Source organism: Aquarana catesbeiana, linkage group LG07 (assembly GCF_042186555.1).
Source record: "Aquarana catesbeiana isolate 2022-GZ linkage group LG07, ASM4218655v1, whole genome shotgun sequence".
In the NCBI taxonomy this organism is placed as follows: Eukaryota; Metazoa; Chordata; class Amphibia; order Anura; family Ranidae; genus Aquarana; species Aquarana catesbeiana.
In genome coordinates this window covers 283,026,817-283,048,099 of record NC_133330.1, presented here as the reverse complement: position 1 = coordinate 283,048,099, position 21,283 = coordinate 283,026,817, and the positions used below count along the sequence as shown (strand labels likewise).

At 42.5% G+C, this 21,283-nt stretch overlaps 1 protein-coding gene and 1 pseudogene across 1 annotated transcript in view; one reads left to right on the top strand and one right to left on the bottom strand.

Moving 5' to 3' along the window:
• Positions 1-21,283, top strand: part of PAPPA2 (pappalysin 2) — a 440,517-nt gene that overhangs the window by 97,387 nt on the left and 321,847 nt on the right. The window lies entirely within an intron of this gene.
• LOC141102558 (peptidyl-prolyl cis-trans isomerase FKBP3 pseudogene) lies at positions 6,979-7,656 on the bottom strand (annotated as a pseudogene).

Sequence of the window (21,283 nt, the reverse complement as noted above, 5' to 3'; positions counted from 1 at the left end):
TACATAATGAAATAGTTCAACTCACCAGAATGCAGAATCAGTGGGAACCATTGCTTGTTACCAGATGAAGCATGTCATTTGCCACCGCCACCTGCCACCAGATGCAGCATGTCACTTTCCACCATCGCCTGCCACCAGATGCTGCATATCACTTGCCACCGTCGCTTGCCACCACATGCAGTGTGTCACATGCCACGTCGTCTGCTGCCAGAGAGAGGGCAGGGAGAGAGGGAGCAGAGAGAAAGAGAAAGAGAGAGGGAGAGGGGGGACAGGGAGAGAGAGGGGGGGACACAGGGACAGAGAGAGGGGGGGACACAATGAGAGAGAGAGAGAGGGGGAGAAAAAGAGAGAGAGAGAAAGTGGAGGGGGCAGAGAGAGAGAGAGAGGGGGAGGGGGACAGGCAGAGGGAGAGGGGTACGGAGGGAGAGAGAGAGGGGGGACATGGAGAGAGAGAGAGGGGGACAGGCAGAGAGAGGGGGACAGGGAGAGAGGGGGGGACAGGGAGAGAGAGGACAGGGAGAGAGAAAGAGGTGGGAGGGGGACAGGCAGAGAGAGAGGGGGACAGAGAGAGAGAGAGAGAGAGGGGGGACAGGGAGAGAGAAAGGGAGAGAGAGAGAGGGGGGTCAGGGAGAGAGAGGGAGGAGGACAGGGAGAGAAAGGGAGGGGGACAGAGAGAGAGAGAGAGAGGGGGACAGGGAGAGAGAGAGAGGGGGACAGGGAGAGAGAGAGAGGGGGACAGGGAGAGAGAGAGGGGGGACAGGGAGAGAAAGAGGGGGACAGGGTGAGAGAGAGAGGGGGGCAGGGAGAGAGAGAGAGGGGGAACAGGGGGAGAGAGAGAGAGGGGGGACAGGGAGAGAGGGGGACAGGTAGGGAGAGAGAGGGGGACAGAGAGAGAGAGCGAGAGGGTGGGACAGGGAGAGAGAGAGGGGAAGGGGCAGAGAGAGGGGTCCGGATCTGGTCAGTGACAGTGCTCAGCTCACTCACTTGAATGGTGCAGGAGGGGTTTTAATGTGGCTGTCAACTACTTGTTTAATCTTCCCACTCCTCTTGCTCTTCATCGATGTAACGCACAGGCAGGGAGAGAGCGGCGGGAAGCGGTGTGTCACAAGCTGGCTCATTTACAGCTGAACATAGCAGTGTGCGAACCCCCTCTTCTAGGGCAGCTGTACCGAGCTGCTGCCCACACACTGACACCAGGGATGTTCCGGAGGGTGCAGAGACCGTCGGAGGACTTCTGTCCCCGCCCACCAGCGTGACCTTTCAGACGCCTATTGCAGCAGCAGAGCCTATCGGCTCTGTACAATAGGTGGTGGGCGGGCCGGAAACAGAAGCAGTGATACACTGAAGCACCATCCCGACCCAGTCCACTCCTGAATTGCCGCCTCATTCCCATGGTAGGGCCGGCCCTGGGCAGTGCAGTAGTGCTCAAAATAATGGCTGCGCGGGCCACGCATCCATTATTTTGACAGGCTGTCACTGATACTGGCCCACTGAGCCATCGGCCCACTGGTAAACTCCCGGTAGTCCCGATGGCCAGTACATGCCTGGGACAAAGCCTTGAGGTACCCCATTTACAACTCCAGACCATTCAGAAGATAAATGACATATCTTCTGAATGGTCTGAATTTTTAAGTGGGGTAACCCAAGGCTCTGTACTAGGAACAATTCTGTTAACTTGTGCATAAATTATATTTAGGTTGGTATATATAGTTCAGTCTCTGTGTTTACTGATCATACTGTTGATAAAGCAACTTACATACATACATACATACATACATACATACATATATACTACATAGCAGACAGGGCTTAATATTAAAAATTAAAGTAATGCACATATGGAAAATATTAATACAGGTTACTCCCTAAAGGGAGAACCTCTGGGGGAATCGAGAAAAGAAAAGGATATGGGGGTCCTAGTAGATTACATGCTCAGCAATAGCATGCGATGCCAAGCTTCAGTAAGCAAGGCTAACAGACTATTAGCATGCATTAAAAAGGGTATCTACTCAAGAGATAAAACTATAATTCTACCACTTTACAAAACACTGGTTCAGCCACATCTTGATTATGCCATCCAGTTCTGGTAAGCAGTCCTCCGGGGGGATGTGCTGGAACTGGAGTGAGTCCAGAGAAGGGCAACAAATAAGGGGGTTGGAGGACCTCAGTTATGAAGAACGATTACAAATATTAAACTTTTTCTCCGTGGAGAAGAGACGCTTGAGAGGAGATATGATGGCAATATACAAATATCTAAATGGTGATTCTAGCATAGGGAGAAATCTATTCAGTCTTAGATCTCTTAAGAAGACATGCTGCCACTCGATGAAGTTGGATGATAGGTTGTTTAACCTTAAACTGCATAAGGGGTTTCATAAGGGAATGTAGAACTCTCTTCCACAGTTGGTGGCGTCAGCAGGGAGTGTTGATAATCTCAAAGAACGTATAGATGAGAATTTTAGTGAACGCAATACACAGGGATATGGGAAATGGTAGTGACAAACATTTTGAACTAGATGAATTGGAGTATTTACTCAACTGTACCAACTATGTAAATATACTGTATATGTAAGTTTTATTCCCATTGCTTTGTATTGCACCAGCATTTTGGCGACCTGCCAGCCTTCTAATGCAAGTTGATGTTTCTAAACTGTAAGAAAGTAACTGAAATCTGACTTTAGACGCTTTGTTTGGATCTTTGAGGAGAATGAATCCGAAGGTTAGATCAGCAATGGCTTAGTCAGGGCTAGCTTATTTTAAAGCTCTCTTACCAATTGTTAATATGCTAGGCTGGAGTTACACTGTCATGCTGCGGTAATGCATGCGTGTTTACAAGCATTGTGCTGTGCTTTAACATGCATCGCATTAAGGCAGCCCTTTTATTTGAATGCACGGCCTATTGCACCAAAAACGCCAAAAATGGTGTATGCACATTTTTTTTTAACACATGGCATAGAACATGGTACTGTGCTATTGTACACTGTGGAGCACTGCAATTCAGGTATGTTGGTAAGGTGCATGGGAGGAGTGCCATTAGTAGGAGTGCCATTAGTAAAGAATGGCCCTGCAGTGACCAAAGCGCATAACACGCTTTGAGGTCACATGAATGTTACCGCAGCACAACAGTGTGAACCCAGCTTAATCTCCATAGTCTGGGCATGGGTGCATTCCAGTAATACAATTTCCCATGATTTGTAACTAATTTATGCTTGGAAATGCCTTAGGCCCCTTTCACACGATTGGACCGCCCAGGTCCCCCTGTCAGTTTTGACGGCGGACCTGAACGGGCGCTCCATGTTAGCCTATGGAGCGACGGATGTCAGCGGAGACATGTCCGCTGACATCCGACCTGGTCCGATCTGCTAAAAGCAGACGCATGGCCCTACGTACATGCTGTCCATTTTCATCCGATCCCTCCATAGGCGGCAGCGGCGCCTGACAAGCCCCTCCCCGCTCAGTGAGCAGAGAGGAACCTGTCATCCGCCGGCTCAGCGGAGATCAATGGACTGATCTCCCGCTGAGCCGGCAGAGTCGGACTCCGTGGAAGCGGAGTCCGCCTCGTGTAAAGGGGCCTTAGATTAGCCTTTGTTATTCATGGAAATGTGCTTCCTGCTCTCTCTCTCTCCAGTGCTCTATGCTGGGATGAATAAGTATTTGCCACATACTTTATCGAACCATCCTCACGATAAATTGTAGTGAGGAGGAACAGATTAGGGGTGTGTTTCACCATTTCTGTTTTTTGGGGTTTTTTTGGAGTCCACTGGGGGGACACACTAAAGCTCCCATGCTTAAAGGACTGTGCAAGTATAGACACACTATATAAAGATTTAATTGGATGTGATGTCTGGGAAAACCACTGAATATTTGTTTCTGTGACTTCAGTTTGGTGTTGAAATTATCAGAATTTTTTGGGCAGTTATAAAGCATGCCGTGTGAATGCCCAGAACACAAATTCTCAACTATTCTCTGTTTAAACTGTTAAAGTAATAGGTTTAGTTCCACTTTAATGCGTTTCGCCATCTTTGGCTAGTTCACAAGCCAACGGTGGTGAAACATGTTAAAGAATTATGGTCTTTTGGAGCGGAGATAGCATGTATACAGTTACTGTGTTGACACCTAAGAACTAATATTGGAATATGACTTTCATCTTTCTATACCTTTTAATGGTGAGCAAATCGGTACCCTGATTGTTCGCAGATGACAGGAGGAGTGGTGTTGTGGATCTGGGTATGTTTCTACTAAGGGAATCAACATGGCTTCATGAAAGGCCATTTCTAACTGACATGATCAGGTGTTACACTTTGGAAAATTTAGCAACATTTGCCCTGGTAGTTTTGTTTTCCCTTCCTCTGAAAATTAAGCTCCAGGAGTTGTCAGAGAGCACATTTCACTGCCATGAGTTTCCTTTCAGTCATTTTAACTATGTAGTCTTAAGTTGGTAATGTACAGGGCCACAGTGCCTCTTTGAAACTACAATGGCAGTGTGAATATTTATTAAAAAGAGTACATTTTCCTATTTATATTTGTTTTCACAACAATACAAAATGTGTTTAATTTTTAGTAAAGTTGATATGAAATATTAATGTGTCATCTATTAAATTCCAGCAAGTGGAGCTCCAGTATCTTTTCACACATTTAATGCTAATCTTAAAAAAAAGCCTATTCTTTATTCAACCATCCTCCTTAGCTCCCACCTCCCTCTGCTCTGTAGAGTTTCACTTATAGAGAGACTGTCAGAAAGGAAACCGATACTGTTAAAGATAATATATGCTTTAATTTGAAAAATCCATATGCTTTGTTAATCCTCAGTCATGGACCCTATTTTAAATGTTTTGATATAAGCAGTAGAAAAATTAATAAAATTGTTTATTTATGTGAAATTATAAAATAACTATATATCAAAACCTTAAAGTGATATTAAAGGTTTTTTTTTTTTAAATAACAAACATGTCATACTTACGTGCTCTGTGCAATGGTTTTGCACAGAGCAGCCCTCTTCTTCTCTGATCCTCCCTCCATCGGTGCTCCTGGCTCCTCCTCCTTGACCAGTGCCCCCAATAGCAAGCCACTTTGTATGGGGGCACTGGTGAATGCTTGCTTTTAAACCCTGCTCTATGCATCCATAAGACACATAGAGCTGTGGCTCGGTTCTGCCCCTAATCTTTCCTTACTGGCTCCCACTGCTGTGTCTCAGCCAAAGAAGAGAGAGAGACCTGGGACAGCCGAGGCTCCCATGCACATCGCTGGATCAAGATGGGCTCAGGTGAGTATTAGGGGGGCTGTGGGGAGAGCAGCACACAGAAGGTTTTTTTACCTTCATGCATACAATTCATGAAAGAAAAACCTGTAAATTAAAGATTTCACTCCAAAAAATGCAGCTGCTGCCTGTTGTCTCTCATAGGAGATCTAAAACAGTAAGGTATTATATCTAAACAGCGCTTGCTATAATGTGCAGAAACATACCAATATATACCATACGTGGTCCTTAATCATATAAAATTACTGTTCTGCAAATGCCAAACCTATAAAACAGCCTTATAATTATTTTGTCAAATTTATATTATAACATTATTAAAGAAAAATAGTCCATAAAATAAACAAATAGTCCTTATGGATGTGCAAAATGAACTCCCTAAATGCCAACTCCCAAAACACCCCTTTAATGTTTTTTCAAACTTGTGCTCTTGTGACATCAACTGCACTCACTGGATTCCAATGACCACCTTACTGTACAGCAAGAGAACTCCTGGCTTGGATCCTGTCCCCTCCTTGGCATGGTCCTGACCTTCCTCCTGTTAGTTCAGTAGGTGGGAAGTAAATAAGAGAAGGAGAGGAATCCTCTTATAGTATAAAACCTTTTTTAATTAATTAAGATATTAAAAAGCGCTACAAAGCCACCAAAAATATATTAACATCGGTCCACTATTAAACAAGCAAGATGGATGCCACCTGTAGCTGGGCGTGCGTTCCACATACAGACAGGAACCTCCGCTTAATGCGTTTCCTCATCAATAGGCAGCATCTTCAGAAACAGCTGCCTACTGAACCAACTGGAGAAAGATCAAGACCATACCAAGGAGGGGACAGGATCCAAGCCAGATTTTGTTTGCAAGACCGGTTTGGGTCCCATAGTGACCAGTAAAGGGGTGGTGATTTCTCTTGCTGTACAGTAAGAGGGTCATTGGAATCCAGTGAGTGGGGTTGATGTCACAAGAGCACGAGGTAGAAAAATATTAAAAGGGTAGTTTTGGGAGTTGCCGTTTAAGCACTCAGTTTTGCACATCTATAAGGACTATCACTTTTTTTATTTTATGGAATATTTTTCTTGAATAATTTTATTATAAAACTTTGACAAAATAATTATAAGGCTGTTTTGTAGTTTTGGCATTTGCAGAACAGTAATGATATATGATTAAGGAGCACGCCTGATATATACCGTATATTGTTATGTTTCTGCACATTATAGCAAGTACGTTAATATCCCCATGGCTGGATGGCCTTTAACTCCAGGCATCATCTAACTAATCTTAAAAATGCTCCCTCCCCCTGCTAATACCTATTCTGAATAACCTGTGTAAGAAAGAGCTGTATACTTACCTATTTTCATGCAGCTCCGATACAGTCACGTGATCTCTCCTGTGTCAGCCAGCGCCAGCTACAGAAGACAAGAGCACCCTGACAATGACTGGTAATGCCTGGGAGCGTGACATCACCCATAAGATTCAATGGCCCATCCTTTGTCAGTGGTTGCTCCTGTTCCCTGCAGATGGATCATATGACCAGACCAGAGCAACCTGAAAATATTTAAGTATACAGCTCTTTCTTACACAGGTTAGTCAGAATAGGCTTTAGGAGAGGGAGGGAGCATTTCTTTTTTCAATTTGTCCAGTTTATTTACATTGTAGTTGGCAGCAGAGGTGTAAATAAAGCATTTATTTCCACCACATTCTGGTAATTGGAGATCACAGCTGTCATTTTTCAGTCAATGTCAACCAGTTTCACTTCAAAAAACAGCTTGGCTTGGGTGGGGTTGTGGCGTCAGGTTGATCCTTCTTTCCATAGGCCCATTCAAACTTCATTTCAAATTTAGCTTTTTCACCTTTGCTCATGGTGAGAAGAGCTTCATCTCAACCTCTAATGACTTTGCCAACACTGATTTTAAAGGACAAGGACTTTGTACCTTTCTTCTTCTTTGCACTTGTTGGTATATTGCTATAAAACACTGTTCCATCCTCCAAAGTCCCAATGTACCAACAATGCACAGTGTCTCCTTTCTTTGCAAAGTGGGTCTTGTCTCCCTTCTTCAGGATGGACTTGGTGTATTTGGGGGGACCCTCATCAACCAGCTCTTCTGTCTTGGTTTCAGCAGGCTTTCTATCATCGACTTTAAGATCTTCCACTTGTTTTGTCTCACTTTCTTTTTGTCTGTTCCCTTGAAATGTTTTGTTTTAAATAGTTGTTATAGGCTGTGATGAGATGATCCTTCTTGGCTGTTTTTGCTACATTTTTGATATTTTCAAGCAACTTGTGTTCTGCCAGGAAAGACTCCGAGGCGTGTTGCTGCAGGAAGGAGATCACATCCTTCTTCGGCAGATCATCGCTGTAAAGTTGCTCATCGCTCCACTGTCGGCTCAGCTCCCCGGCTGTGGCAGCCATGACATGTGCTTTTTTTTTTGTAGCACCGTCCCCCCCGGGAGCATTTTTAAGATTAATTATGTGGTGCCTGGAATTACACTTTAAATGTGTAACACCTCCCGCCTACACACACATGTACTTTGTCAGGAGCACTTCAGCTTTTATGGTTTGCTTTGAGAATGATTCCCAGAAATATGTTTTGCATACATGTTTTTTTTTCTGAAAGGTTTGCTTTAATAGAAAAGAATATCTCAGTGTAACAGCGAAAGCCCCACAAGTCCAACATGATGCACTGCTTCATTAGCACCGCTTGGCAACTGCTTCAAGGATAGACAGATCACATACTGCCTACCAGACATGCCCTTATGTCTTAGGCTTTACTCACTTTCCCTGCCTTGGGCCTTGTTGTGGTCCCCTTTGTGAAACACATGCTTTATTACCATATAAATAAAGATGAACTTATAACAGAGAAAACCTAAACAGCTTGATTTGCTAATTCGCACACATTTTAACTGAGCTTCAATCGTGCATGAAATTAATATATATTACAAATATGCTGAATGTTTATTATTTTTTTCCAGACAGATGATATTTAACTGACTTTTCACATTTATTAAATTTAACACATATATTAACTCATCTGAACTAAGAAATATATTAATCAAGTCAGCAACAGTTTCCTGGCCAATTTCAGCTTATTCAACAGGTTCTGAATAATAATAAGGCCTCTGGGTAAAACTAAGTTGAGTTGCAACACTTTTATCATCAGTTAAAGTGTATGTAAAGACAAAACTTTTTAATTCTGTGTGGATGGCATGGATAAGAGTGAGACCCTCTGCCAAGTTTTATTGAAGCCCTTAGACTTCAATCAGATTTGCTGCTAGGAAACAGTGAATTCCAGGATACTGTCACTGGTACCTTTTAAAATAGTTAAATTGGTCTTCAGTGCAGAGGATCTCAGTACAGGACAAATGAGTAAGCAAACAAGAGTTTAATGCTGAAATCTGGGCTAAAAATATTGTCTAAATACAAGAGCTATGTGTAGTCTTTGTGTAATCCTTCCCAGATCTGTGCAGTAATCCAGCATAAATCCTGCATGCAAATTGCATCTATGCAGGAGTTATCTGTATTAAAGACCAGTTACTGCTGTTCCCACTCTTTGTGCAGGGTGGCTAGTCTTGTTTCAGCCCCCTCCTGTAGATTTCTGCAGGCAGCTTGTAGTACAGTGGGGACGGAAAGTATTCAGACCCCCTTAAATTTTTCACTGTTTGTTATATTGCAGCCATTTGCTAAAATCATTTAAGTTCATTTTTTTCCTCATTAATGTACAGACAGCACCCCATATTGACAGAAAAACACAGAATTGTTGACATTTTTGCAGATTTGTTAAAAAAGAAAAACTGAAATATCATATGGTCTTAAGTATTCAGACCCTTTGCTGTGACACTCATATATTTAACTCAGGTGCTGTCCATTTCTTCTGATCATCCTTGAGATGGTTCTATACCTTCATTTGAGTCCAGTTGTGTTTGATTATACTGATTGGACTTGATTAGGAAAGCCACACACCTGTCTATATAAGACCTTACAGCTCACAGTGCATGTCAGAGCAAATGAGAATCATGAGGTCAAAGGAACTGCCTGAAGAGCTCAAAAACAGAATTGTGGCAAGGCACAGATCTGGCCAAGGTTACAAAAAAAATCTGCTGCACTTAAGGTTCCTAAGAGCACAGTGGCCTCCATAATCCTTAAATGGAAGACGTTTGGGACAACCAGAACCCTTCCTAGAGCTGTTCGTCCGGCCAAACTGAGCTATCGGGGGAGAAGAGCCTTGGTGAGAGAGGTAAAGAAGAACCAAAAGATCACTGTGGCCAGTGCCATCTTAAGAGCGTTATAGGCCCCCAGGCAATACAGTGCACTGGGGCCCTGTCTACACAATCGCTCACAATTGCCCATTAAATGCAGCTTTACTGTGCCCATGAATGCAGCCTCACTGTGCCCGTGTATGCAGCCTCACTGTGCCCATGTATGCAGCCTCACTTTGTCCATGAATGCAGCCTCACTGTGCCCACCGATGCAGCCTCACTGTGCCCACCAATGCAGCCTCACTGTGCCCACCAATGCAGCCTCACTGTACACACCATTGCAGCCTCACTGTACCCATGAATACAGCCTCACTGTGCCCACCATTGCAGCCTCACTGTGCCCACCATTGCAGCCTCACTGTGCCCACCATTACAGTCTCACTTTGCCCACAATTGCACCCTCACTATGCCCATGAATGCAGCATCACTGTGACAATTAATACAGACTCACCATCGCCTGGTAACACACACACAGCGGGCATCTCCTAGTGTGTATCACGGAGCTGGCTGGGTCTGTGTTCGGCGGCCACGCTGTAACAAGGTCCCGCCCCTCTAGACCGGCTCGTGTGATAGGCTGAACACTGATTCAATCTACTATCACACGAGCCGGTCCAGGGGGGCGGGACCTTGTTACAGTGCGGCCACTGAACACAGACTCAGCCAGCTCCGTGATACACAGGAGGAGGAGGAGAGAGGGAAAGAGCGGAGCACTGCAGCTGCAACTCAAAGCGGCCCCAGGGCAGGCGGCCTACCAGGAAATTTCTCGGTATCTCGGTAGGCCAGTCCAGCCCTGGCTGGGGTCGCTGGGCAGGTGGGCCCCCCCAGGAAAGTGGGGCCCCCGGGCAACTGCCCAGTGTGCCCATGAGAAAAGACAGCCCTGACTGTGGCTGAGCTCCAGAGATGCAGTCGGGAGATGGGAGAAAGTTGTAGAAAGTCAACCATTACTGCAGCCCTCCACCAGTCGGGGCTTTATGGCAGAGTGGCCCGACAGAAGCCTCTCCTCAGTGCAAGACACATGAAAGCCTGCATGGAGTTTGCTAAAAAAACTCCTGAATGACTCCAAGATGGTGAGAAATAAGATTCTTTAGTCTGATGAGACCAAGATAGAACTTTTTGGCCTTCATTCTAAGCGGTATGTGAGGAGAAAACCAGGCACTGCGCATCACCTATCCAATACAGTCTCAACAGTGAAGCATGGTGGTGGCAGCATCGTGCTGTGGGGGTGTTTTTCAGCTGCAGGGACAGGACGACTGGTTGCAATGGAGGGAAAGATGAATGCGGCCAAGTACAGGGAAATCCTGGACGAAAACCTTCTCCAGAGTGCTCAGGACCTGGGCCAAAGGTTTACCTTCCAACAAGACAATGACCCTAAGCACACAGCTAAAATAACGAAGGAGTGGCTTCATAACAACTCCGTGACTGTTCTTGAATGGCCCAGCCAGAGCCCTGACTTAAACCCAATTGAGCATCCCTGGAAAGACCTAAAAATGGCTGTCCACCAACGTTTACCATCCAACCTGACAGAACTGGAGAGGATCTGCAAGAAGGAATGGCAGAGGATCCCCAAATCCAGGTGTAAAAAACTTGTTGCATCTTTCACAAAAAGACTCATGGCTGTATTAGATCAAAAGGGTGCTTCTACTAAATACTGAGCAAAGGGTCTGAATACTTAGGACCATGTGATATTTCAGTTTTTCTTTTTTAATAAATCTGCAAAAATGTCAACAATTCTGTGTTTTTCTGTCAATATGGGGTGCTGTGTGTACATTAATGAGGAAAAAAATTAACCTAAATGATTTTAGCAAATGGCTGCAATATAACAAAGTGAAAAATTTAAGGGGGTCTGAATACTTTCCATCCCCACTGTAAATGGAGCTCTGTTCTGTTCTCTGTCCAGGGTATGTGCAGCACTCCATTATGTCACCACTACTTTTTCAGGGTTTTACCTGTGTTTGCAAAGGCAATTGATAAACATATAAAGGATTTAAGTTTACATTGTGGAGTTTCTGGGGTTGATTTACTAAAGGCAAATAGACTTTCCATTTTACAAAGTGAGGTTGCACTGTGCAAGCACAGTTGCTCCAGAGCTTAGAAAATAAGGAGAAGTTCTGCTGTCTTCCATCATCCAATCTTGTGCAAGAAAATGCATTTTTTTTTCTTGCATGTGATTTGTTGTTCTTTGTAAAGTGAAGTTTCACCTCATTTACTAAGCTCTGGAGCAACTGCACTTTCACTTTCAAAAGTGCAAAGTCTTTTTGCCTTTATTAAATCAACCCTATAGTGAGAGGGTTGCAAATATAGGTAGCTTTAATGTGGGGCCAGCTTTAGAATAGGGCATTGCTCTTTCTATGCTTAAAACTGCCAGTGTCGACCTTTCTGTTTTATAAGCTAATATGCCGTTATTGCTACCCCATTAAAAATACTATATCAAAGGCCGCCTAAGCACTCTCCCATTTCAAGTGGTTGTAAGGGCTGAGGGTTCTTTGCATTAAGATAGAAAACCTTCAATGCTCAGCACCCCTCCAGCCCATCTTTTACTTACCTAAGTCTGATCTCGATCCAGCGATGTGCACAAGAGCAGTGGCTCTCTTGGTTCTTTCCTTCCTCATTGGCTCAGAGACTGTCAGCCACAGCAGGTGAGGAGGGAGCAGGAGACAGGACGGAGCCATGTGAACAAACAGAGCTGGCTCAGGAGGGAGCAAGCACGAGTGTCCCCAGACCAAGCAGCTTGCTATGGGGGGACTCAGCAGAGGGGAGGAGCCAGGAGCACCAGTAGAGGATCCCAGAAGAGGAGGATCAGGGTTGCTCTGTGCAAAACCATTGCACAGAGCAAGTAAGTATAACATGTTTTGTTATTTAAAAGCTTTTCATTACATGGGCCACATTGTAAGTTTTACAAATATTTGTTGGCCAAAAAAATCTATTTTGTAAATGCATTAATAAAATGTAAAAGAATGAGTTTTACTGGGATTTTATTTGTAATCAGTATGATATGATTCAGAATGACAGAGAAAGAACTTAAAGAGGAACTTCAGCCCCCCCCCCCATTTTTTCCCCTTGCTTACCTTTTGCTGTCTTCTGCACAGTAAGCATACTCACCTAGCCAGAGGATCCAGCGTTAGGTTGCTGGGATGTTCCTCTCTGCAGCCGCTGCATGGGTCTGGCGCCACCATGTTGCCTGTGACAGCTGCCGGCTCTTCCAGGTGCATGCACCACTAGGTCCAACCCCTTCTCCCTGCTGACTGGAACGGAACTTCACGCATCCCAGGAGGCACTGGGGGCACCGCGTCATTTGCCTAGGTGAACTCCAGAAGCTCGGGGACAGGCCGAGCCTTTGAAGCAGGAAAAAAACCTTTAAATACACAAACAAAAAAAAAACCTGATATCTGTGCTGTAGAGGAAGGGTGGGATGAAAAGAAGGTGGGTGAAGGTCCACTTTAAGTTAAACAAATCAAAGAAATTCCAAATAAACTTGAACCATTATTAAAGGTGAAACAGAAATAAATTCCGCTTGAACCATTCTCATCAGAGTCTCATCCATCAGAATTCCTCATTTCATAATTCACATTCAAGTTCCCCCTTACATCAGGGCCCCATCAGAGTCCACCCTTACTTTACACTTGCAGCAAGACTGAAGCAGCAGGGCGGGAGCTGGAGACAGAATATGTCTGCATGCTGGGGCAAGCACGTGATTGGTTGCTAAGAGGTCCTAGGAACCAACAGTATCACCAACAGGAGGATGACAGCAAAGCTGGGGGAACTTGCACTGGAAATCGGTGGGGGGGAGGTATTATAGCAGACCTCTGCTGACCTAAATTGAAACCTGTTTGAGAGTGCAGTGGGACCTGAGGAAACACCACCGACCCTAGTTGAGGGCCAGATAAGCTCTTTTATAGAGCGGCACAGTTTTGAGACTCCTGTTATAGAGCACCTAAGAACTTATATTCATTCACACCAATGCCCAAGGAATATTGGGGTCAACTGAATCCAGCTTCTAGTATTTCATTCACCCAGAAAAGTATATATGGGATTTAAACCAGTCTATCAGCATGTAAGGAGCTGAATGAAATCTGCCTTCCAAAAATTATATAGACTTCAGAAACTGCTTCTTTAGATTGGTATAATTCTGCAGCCATTAAAGTGGTATTAAAGTTTATATTTTTTTCATAACAAATATTAGGGTTGTCCCGATACCGATACTAGTATCGGTATCGGCACCAATACCGAGCATTTGCCCAAGTACTTGTACTCGGGCAAATGCTCCCGATGCTTCCGCTGATACCTTGACTGTCAGCGGTGATCGGCACGTGGGGGAGTTACAAGCTTCTCCCCCGTGGCTTTCAGCTGCTTTAGTGACATACAGCGGTGATCGGTGCTTGTAACTCCCCCACACACGATCACTGCTGACTGTCACCTCATCCCCCTTAGTCCCCCTCCGTTCCTCTGTCCCCCTCCGCTGTCCTGCTCCGTTGTTCTGTCCCCCTCCGTTCCTCTGACCCCCTCCACTGTCCTCCTTTTTGCTCTGTCCCCCTCCGTTCCTCTGTCCCCCTCCGCTGTCCTCCTTCTTTGCTCTGTCCCCCTCCGCTGTCCCCATCCGTTCCGGCTTTCCGCTGTCCCCCTCTCTCTTCCTCTGTCCCCTCCGTTCTGCTGTCTCTCCGCTGTGTGAATGGACAGAGTCAGCTGACTCTGTCTATTCACATAACTGAAACATTGTAATCTCCTGTGATTACGATGTGTCAGTTTATGAATGGAGAGGAGCCGCTGTCTTCTCTCCATTCATTCTCAGTGCAGCTGAGGCTGCAGAGAAAGGGACTGGGGAATCTCTATCCTCGGTCTCTTTCTCTGTCTCAAGGGGGAGATATCAGAGGTCTGTTAAGACCCCTGATATCTCACCAAAGCCCCCCAACAGGGCTGATTAAAAAAAAAAAAAACACACACATAGTGCAATAAAGAATAAAAAAAAAAAATTAAATTGTAAAAAATAATAAATGTAAATGAAAAAGAAAAAAAAAAAAACACACACACACCATTCACTCCCCCCCCCCTAAAAAAAAAAAAAAAAACAAAAAAAAACACTGTCACGTGACATTAAAAAAAAGTATCTGTAATCGGTATCGGCGAGTACTTGAGAAAAAGTATCGGTACTTGTACTCGGTCCTAAAAAAGTGGTATCGGGACAACCCTAACAAATATATTATACTTACCTGCTCTCTGTTGTCGTTTTGCACAGAGCAGCTCTGATCCTCTTCCTTTCAGGTCTTGTGCTACCGCTCCTGGTTCCTCCCCCTTGAACAATGCCCCCAAAAGAAAGCCACTTGCCCTGGGGGTACTGGTGCATATTCGTTCTGGATCCGCTGCTCTATGCATTTATAAGACACATAGAGCCGCGGCTTGCCCTCGCCCGCCTCTCCTCATTGGCTTACTGGCTGTAATTGAAAGCAGTGGGAGCCAATGGGCTCAGCCAATGGGGGGGAGAGTCCCGGGCCAGCCGAGTTCGACTCGAACACCGAGCTACATCTAAATTCGCTCAGGACATGGCCAGCTTTACTTTCAGACTGACACTTTTCCACTGACAGGGAGAGAATAAAAGTCAATAATCAAAATCAACTAATCTTTGAGATGAAAGTCTACACTTTTATAACAATTTAGGAGTGGAGATATAGATTATTAAAAATGCCTATTGGTAATACATTTTCTTTTAAACAAGCTATATTTTGAGTGGATACATTTCAGTAGTGGTTTGCGGAGACAGAGGATCTTCCTGCTCAGGTAGGATTTAGCAGGGTATTACACTCTGCCCAATTACTACATTGTTGGGGTAAATGCTTCTGTACCAAATGATAACACAGGTGAGAAAGGTGTTTTTGTGGTAAGAATCTCTTGAAGACTTTTATTGACTTCATAATAGGAGATATGAGAAAAGAGACTATCATTTATTAAACCACCAGAGTGTTTTAATATAATAGGGCAAGGAGGCATTGTTTGACCATAATCTAAGATCATGATTTGTAATGATGCTCAGGGTAATCAGGACCCTGGAAAGACCTCATCAACAACTGCACTCCAGGGCTGGCTAATTCAGAAGATCTTGGCCAATCACCGTTTGTATCTAAACTGACCATATAACTCAAAACCATTCAATTTCATAAAAACTGCAGCCCTTTAGATCGGGGGTCTTCAAACTTTCTAAACAAAGGACTAGTTTACTGTCCTTCAAACTGTAGGGGGCGGACTGTGGCCCGTGGAAGTAGAAAATGACCTGGTGTCAGTGGGTGTAAACAGTTCCCCATCTTTGGTGTTGGGGGGAATAGTACCTCATCGTTGGTGTCAGTGGGAGGAATAATGCCCATTATTGATGTCAATGGGAGGAACAGTGCTCCATCACTGGTGTCAGTGAGAGGTATAGTGCCCCATTGTTGGCATCAGAGGCAGAAATAGTGCCCCATCATTGATGTCAGTGGGAGGAATAGAGTGGCAGGAACTATGGCCCACTGTGGCTGAAAGTGGAGATAATAATACCCCTAGGGCCAGATAAAAGCAAGCAAAGGGCCACATCTAGCCCTCAGGCTCCAGTTTGGAGACTACTGCTTTAGATAAAGATACATGTATAGTTTATGTTGACTGTATGACTCTCACTAACAGATACACATATAAGAAAAACAAATAGATATATAAGATCCATATAAGCAGCCATCACTGTTATTTGTATTAATTGGGGTTGAAGTACTAAAACTTGGTTTCTTTACAAAGTGAATAATCACTTTGTTTACTCAAAAAGGTGATTATTCAATTGATCACTTTGCTGATTGTAAGAAAGTAAGGTGCAGCTTCAATCATCCAATCATGCAAATAAAAGAATGGCCATTTTTCAAATTTCTCTTACACATGATTAGGTATTCAAAATGAACACCTTATTAATAAGCCAACAGTCTCTTATCTTTTACTAAATCAACCCTATCAAATCCAGCAAGTTCTCATTTTAAAACAAGGTCCTTCTTTTGCATTAGAACTAGATTTGTCTTTTATTTGTTTTAATTAGTATTTCTATTTTAGTTATCTAAAATATAATAATAATAATTATTATTATACAATGATACAATTTTATGGAAATAATTGCAGAATCTCTATTCCTGTAGATATTTATTAAAGAGATGCAAACCAAAAAGTGATGTTTTGTGTCATATTGGAGCCTGGATAGATTTTTGCATCTCTAACTTGGCGTTTAGATTAAAAAATTAAAACATATTTCCCTCCATGTTCCCACCTACCTTGGAGTGTCACTATGCCTGCCACAAAATTAAGCCAAAAGTTATTATATACATAGAACTTTTCAGGTGCCATGAAATAAATAAAATGTAAATAATATTTTTTATTGAATAAATATTTAAAACCTTTTTTGTGCATATACCTAATAAATTACAGTAACATTCCATACATCAAGCCTTAGGTTTACATAAATACATCTGAAAATCATCCTTTTATATACAGTACCTTTTGCTAATTATGCACTCATGGACCTGATAACAACTCTAAATAGTCTAATAACACTGTATTATGTGTTATATACCTGGCTTTAACACATAATTTATTATTTCAGTCTTCCTTATGAAGCTGACTGCAAAACGTGTGAAAGTAGACAACCTTAATTCTGCTTATCGAAGGAACTTTAAATATGTATATGACAGTGTGCGTAGACTATTTATGATTGTAAGTAGGTTCTGAGCTATGTATTCATGTGTGCAAACTTAGCAGAGGGTGTATAAAGGGGTGATTATTAGAGGTATTTTTGTAAACCTAAACCTCGTAGTATGTAGTTTTATTGCAATTAATTAGGTGTATACAAAAACATTGTTATATTTATTCAATAAAAAGCATGATTTTAATTTGTTAATGGTTTTGGCATCTAAAAAGTCCCATGTATATAAACACTTTTGTTCAGTCTTAGTTTTTAGCTTTTGTTAGACAATACTTAGGAAACATTATAATGCACTCAATGTCACAACGTGGTGTACACAGTAGAATAATGTACAGAAGGCATAAAGGTATGAATAAAGATGTAGATGTATGAAAGTACAGAAACATATCTAGGTAAAACCACTTTGATTATTTAGTAGTGGCATGTTAAGGGTTCTCCGTATGTTCTGCTGACTGAAAACCATTGGTAGTAAATCTACTTATCTCAGTAAAAAAAAATATCTAGTGTCACCTTAAAGTGGAGTTCCAGTCCCCCAAATACTTTTTTTAAACACTCCTCCGTACTCCTGATCTCGCGCCTGTGCAGTGAAGCCACTGAGCGCCTTTCCCTCTTTCTGACAGGTTGCCATAGCAATGGCAGTGTTGGTGGAAGTTTCCACCCTGTTGCTATTGCAACCTGTCAATCATGACCTCCCAGTCCTCTCGTTCGCGTCATATCCAGTCTGGAAATAACACAAGATTTCGTCACTAGGCAATTCGCAAGGACCCCTGGGATACTTGACGCCGCTATTCCAGAAGCCCTTGCAAGTTGCCTAGTGACGTAATCGCCTAGGCAGCAAAAGCCGGAAGTGCTGCAGAAAAAAAGTGAACAAAGGTATCTACAAAGAAAAAAAAATATTGGCATATATTATAGCGTTCGGGATGAGCATGACAGCAATTGGACTTTCAAAAAATGGGTGGAACTGATACTCCTCTAAAGGGGGAGGGTGTAGTATATAATTATTTTTGATCAATATTAACAAAGGATGTGTTGCCCTGATCACCCATCAATCCAACACATACATGTGTTTTGCTATAAAAAGAAGTTGATTTACTAGGAAAGGTTTGTTCACGTCAATGTTCCAATCACGTACAAACAAATATCCCGCTGTTTTATATTTTCTTTGCACATGACTTGATATGTAACATGAATAACATGAATCTTGTTGACTAAGCTAAATGAACATTTACTGTACAAAGTGAACATTTTCTTCTCTTTTAATAAATCATCCCCATTGGGTACTCCATTTTTTGCTGTAATCTCCATAATATAAAATGAATTAGAACTCCAACAGGGCAGTGGAATGCAATAATAATTGCCCCTGCTGGTGTGCAGACTGGGAACTCATGCACAAGGGTCTCCTGTACTTGAGAGGCAAAGAAAACTGGATTGAATTCTTCAGTGTGCATCAAAAACTTAAATTGTTTTGTGGGTACTTCAGTAATATCGTAGCAATACAAGGCAGAATACATAAAACTCAAAGGAAAACAGTCGAGTCAGTTCATAGTAAAGCTAACATGATCTCTTTCATTGCTTTCTCTCTATAGATTACAGCACATCTAGAAAGAATGTTAGCAATGTTAGAAATATGCATCTGGTAGTTAGTTTGCCAGGCTGGCAAAGGTGGCTCCAAGAAGTCTGCTATTGATTCCACAGGGTTGTGGTAAGATTAAGGTTTGGGCTCTGTCCCAGCACCCATTCTTACAATTCCCTGGAAGGAGGAAGAAACATCATCCAAAGGAATTTTATAAAATAAAGAGAATAATGAACGTTTGACCAATTCTGATACCACTACAGTAACACTAGATTTTGCAGTAGACCTCCTGGAGCCTGGCTGGAGCACTGCCAGTCAATACTTGGGTTACATGACGTTTGGGCTATAAAAGATATAAGGTACTCTAATCCTTAATGGTAACCAAAGTTCAGTAGAACATATAACATATTATTATTTCCTACTATAAATATCTAACAGCTATTCAGCACCATAGCAATGATGTATAATAACACACAAATATCAAACGTGATTCTGTGTTTATTTTAAACAGTGGTTCTAGAAGAATTCACAAAGTAACCACTGAAAGCCTTTTGCTGATAACCATATTAAAGGAAATAATAATAATTTAGTAAATTATGTACAGAATGTTTTAGTCTAGTTTAGTGCAGTTTGCTATATTGATGTTGTTTTACAATCCTTGTGTTGTGAAATTTGGAAGAGGCTAGAATATGTAGAAAAGAAAGTAATGGATTGGGTCACAAAAAAAGGACAAACTTTCTTTTTAAAGAGATTCTGTGAGAATAGAAATATGGGAGCAAGCATTGATTATTTGTTTTAAAAGCTCCTATGCTGTCATCCTAATTCTGGGTGCGCTACCTAGTGGGCCACTGGCCTGGAACAAACATGAAGTCAATAAAGATTAGAAGTCTAAACTCTCATCCTAATTATCCTAGGTCAGTAGTTCAGTAGATAGGAAACTATCTACTGAAGATGACAGTCTGAACTTTTACTTTTAACTAAGTCATTTCTGGCATCCCCACAGAGAGACCCTGTCACCACATGAAGAAATTACAGCTAAATGCACAGACATGTCAAGTATTTTAGAGAGTAACTCCACTTTGGTTGAGAAAAAAGACATTCCCCTCTGGGTGATCTATGTACATTGCATATGTTATTCTGAAGAAATTCATGTGTGTTTGTCTGTTTCCATGTGGTAAGTGAATGTGACTGGGAGTAGTTTCATAATTATCAACCAGCTGTTGCACCTGCAGGGCTCTAATGAGGAAAATTGCAGGGTCTGCTTCCCTTTAGACGTGATTTCCTATTGGGAGTATCTCACCAAAAATGACATTTTTGTTGCAGGGGATGCCTGAAATCTGACTTGTATCTTAGTGCAGACTTCTGGGAAAATCAATGAGCCAATGACACAAGCAGGAAATTATGTTTATGGGGGGCGTTCTGTACACATTATTATTATTATTATACAGGATTTATATAGTGCCAACAGTTTGTGCAGCACTTTACAACATGAGGGCAGACAGTACAGTTACAGTATAATTAAATGAAGGAGGAGTCAGAGGGCCCTGCTCATTAGAGCTTACAATGTAGGAGAATATGTGTACAGAACACCTTCAGGTAGCCATATTGCATTGCACTTTACAGAAAATTATAGCGCTGCAGATTGAAAAGGAAAAGTAATTTTTTTTAAAACATTCAATTACAATATAACTTGAGTCGCAATTGTATATGCTATATTATTATAATTTATTGTTTGCTATTTTTTTCCTACAAAAGTGAAGAGTTACCCTTTAATGCTTATTTGTGGTGTTTTTCCTTTCTATAAATTCTTTTTTAAATGACCTGCAATGTTCCATAGAACTTGCAAGTTTGACTATTATAAGAGGAGTCAATTCCGTAAACACAGCTCCCTTCCTCCTGTCACATCACAGCCCTCTATTCTTCTGCGAATGTAAAAGTATGTGCTGGCCTTCCCTTCTACCCTTCTCTTCACCTCCCTACAGGATTAGGAGCAGGAATATTACAGCGTGTCAGTTAAAGTGACAGCTCTGTCATCTGGGACTGCTGACACAAGGTAGGCATTTATAGGTAAATAACATACATTAAATGCAAAATATGTTATGAAAGCTTTTGTTGAAATAAATAGTCTGGCAACAGGGTCCCATTAAGGAGAGACCTGACTACCAACCCTTTTTATAAGGACCTTAAAAATATAGAATAAGGAAACCGGTGTAGAACTTACCATCTTTAAATGCCCCAAATGTGGTCTATTACAATCTTTGTTGGCTCACTGGTTGTGGTTGTCCTTCTATAACTGCCTTCTGGAATCAAGTGAGAATATACATACTCCCTAAAACCTGCATGTTGTCGCAATCCAACCTTTTTCACCTTGTATTCAGCTATGTGGACTGATCTATGAACTCTTGCATTTCTCTCCAACTCAGAGTGGATCTGTGTGTAATGTGTGTTTATTAGCTGGCAGACACTTAATCATCAACAGATGGAACTTTACTCAGGCTCCTACTAGCGCCAAGG